The following is a 3,261-nucleotide window of genomic DNA, read 5'->3' on the forward strand; positions in this document are numbered from 1 at the left end:
TTAAAAAAGGGAAAAAAAAAAAAAAAAAAAAAAAAAAAGCCTCTCAACACCTTGCATTCTGTTGCTTTTGGATGCACAATGACTAGCTTAAACACAAAAATGTGTCCAGTCAGTATAAATGCCCCTTAATCCTCCCCCAAAAAGCAAGAGACCATATGAATAGTTCTTGTCCGAACTCTAACAATCTCTACATATTGCTAATGTAACCAATCACAATATTAAATCAATTAAGGATCCTGCTTTACATTCATGGCACTTACTGGATGAACAGGGCACACAAGGTGAACAGGCAACAATCAAGACAATAGCAAATATTTTCTCAAAAGCATAACAAGATGCCTCTGACCTAGTTTGGACACCATTTCAGCTGCATATCACAGTACTGGTTGTACTTCTTAACACATAAGGTCATGTTCGAGATTCACTGTGCGTATTGGGTGAACAGGGTGCATATGGTGAACAGGTAGCATTCACAATGACATGCAAAAATAAAACAAACTCATTTTGATCTCCATCAGACACCATTTCAACTGCATTTCAGTGTACTAGTTTAATTTCGTAAACGAAAATGGCAATTATTGGTTGAACAGAGAGCACAATCACCTACTAGGCAAAAAAATCATTAAATAGAAGTCAACTCATTGTCTGTAACGAATGCGGTGCTGCAAAATGAAGTGATGCTCAGGTGAAAGGGGGATGGGGGCGCGCAGGTGAGAATCCTCCTGTGGTGATGCAGATGAGCTTGTACGAACAGCAGCTCGTGGATCATTCCTTACCGCAGCGCCTCTCGCGCACGTACATTAATATTCGGCGTGACAGAAACAGGCCGGCGGCACAGGAAACCAGGACGCCTAACAATACACCGCATGAGTGTTTAAAAATATATATAAATAAAATAACAACAGCTGAACAATCGCAAGGTCAAAAAGAACCCCAGTGCGAGACTATGCATCATGTCAGCGCTTTACAAGAAAAATTAAGTTCACGTACAAGAAACAGGTTATAAAAAATATATTGTTGGGCTGCTGGAAATCTGAATAATTAAAGATATGGACTGCAAATGCAAAACATTGCAGATTATAATATCGGTGATATCACTGATGTGACCTTGAGCTGGACACAAAGAGGACCAACTGTCACTGTAATTGATCTAAATCGGAAATGATAAAAAGCATTTGGTGACTAAACTTGATAATTTCATGCCAAAGACATAAGATGGAAAAAAGGACAATGTGAAAATAAAAAAGCAGCCCAAAACCAAACATACTTTACTAAAAAATATTTATAATTATTCATGTAGCAAATGCTTAAGCAACCTGAAGTAAAAAAAAAAAAAAAAATTCACTAGGTTTGATGTGCAATAAATGCAGTCTAGGAAAGGAGCTCACCTTTTTTTCAGGTTTGTAGGACACAAAAAAAAAAGCTGTCTAGAATAGATAGGCAGCTCATGAGATGTTTTGCCTAAAACTGCAGCCAAGGTAGGCATCTCACGAAGTATGACACCAAAAAATGCAATTTAGGAAATGTGGATAATCAAAAGCAGCCTAAAATCAGATACATTTTACTATAAAAATATTCACAATTATTAATTCAGTAATGTAGAAATAAAGGGAAAAAAAAGGCAAAACATTTCGATCGTAGGTGTGATATTGGCACACAACGATCTAGAAATTTCCAGCCAATACCGATAATTTAATTAGTATATCTTTATTTATTTTTTTATTCTCAAATACTTTAAATCTATACTGTTTAGTTTACTTTTTTAAAGAAGTGTTCAATATTGAAACATCAATCTTAAAATTAGGAATCATTTAAAATACCATTGTACCAGACTATTCCTGTAGTTCATAGTATGCATATTGCATATAGTATGCAAATTTTTTGTATGATTGAATACCTGGATCATCTGATAAATTTGCGCAAAAACAAAGTATAAAACAAAACACACCAAACTGATACTGTGTTCAACATGGTTGAATTTACCAGCAAGAGAACTACCAAAAAATAAATAAATAAATAAAAACATTTTTTGATTGATAATAAGGTTGCATGTTTATTGTTACATAATGAGTGCAGTGTTTGTGTAAAATACTCAAGCACAAAGTAAAAAAATAATAATAATTCAAAGTTGTAAATAAAAGATTATTGAAGTAGGTTTTATAAAACAAAAATTACTATTTCAGTCTTCCTACTTCAAAATTTCAAGATTAGTTCAACGTTTCTTTGTAACTGATTGTGAAATTTACTACAAGATTTAGTTAAACACCAATGTTCCAGTGTATATACTGTGCAGTATGTAATGATTATAATGTAAAAAAATATTTAAAAAAATAAGTTTGAAATCTGCTATAGAAAACTGAAAAAAGTAAGTCTCTAAATCAGTGTATTTCAGTGTATATACTGCGCAGTATGTAGCCATTATAATATGGAGCAAAAAAATATTAATAACTGCTCAATATGAAATCTGCCATATAAACCTGGAGAAAAGGTCTAATATCAGGTTTTAAAAACAACAATATGGTTACCTATATATTGCAATTCCAAAGCAAAACCTCAAAAAGGCTGTAAATAAACAAGTTCATTAAGTGTCAAACGTAAATATAACACTTAATACCAAAACAAAAACACACTTATTGTCTTTACACGTCTCCTCCTGGTGGTTTAATCACCTGCACAGGCCCTTATGAATGAAGCCTGGAGCTTCATCAACCTACAAAGATCAACCCTAAAGCTACAAAAACACATCAGTTCTGCAGCTAGACGAAATAATAATAAATAAAGCACATGAAAGCATGAACATATCTGTGATTTATACATCTGCATGTTTATTTACTCTTCATGTGTCTGATCTCTCCTTGCCCTGATATGCAAGATAATTTATCACATTTACTTCAAATACATGAAAAGCAAAACACACAGACTGTTTATAAAACACACTTTGAGACTAAAAAGACATGTTGTCAGTCATCTGAGGCTGATGTTTGGTTTAAAATCATAATGAAGACTAAAACACTGTGGTGTGCTAACACACATGGTAAAGCTAAATGAGTTTAAACTCATACAACCTTTCCAGATCACTCTAATTGACAGGAATTACACCAAAAAATCGTGATATTTAAGGGTTACGGGTGTTAATATGCTGTAAGCTTACCTGTAGGATAGACAGACGTATAAATATTTGGAGGAATGAAGAGAAATAATGAGTCTAATGGCTGCTAAAGGCTGAAGTCAAAGCTGTCGGTCTGTCAGCGGCATTGAAGA

General features: G+C 33.7%; 1 pseudogene; it reads right to left on the reverse strand.

Annotated features, from left to right (window-relative positions):
* LOC107687880 (R3H domain-containing protein 1-like) overlaps positions 1-3,261 on the reverse strand; it is a 44,584-nt pseudogene extending 41,323 nt beyond the window's left edge.

Source organism: Sinocyclocheilus anshuiensis, unplaced genomic scaffold, assembly GCF_001515605.1.
Source record: "Sinocyclocheilus anshuiensis isolate Anshui unplaced genomic scaffold, SAMN03320099.WGS_v1.1 scaffold273, whole genome shotgun sequence".
Classification (NCBI taxonomy): domain Eukaryota; kingdom Metazoa; phylum Chordata; class Actinopteri; order Cypriniformes; family Cyprinidae; genus Sinocyclocheilus; species Sinocyclocheilus anshuiensis.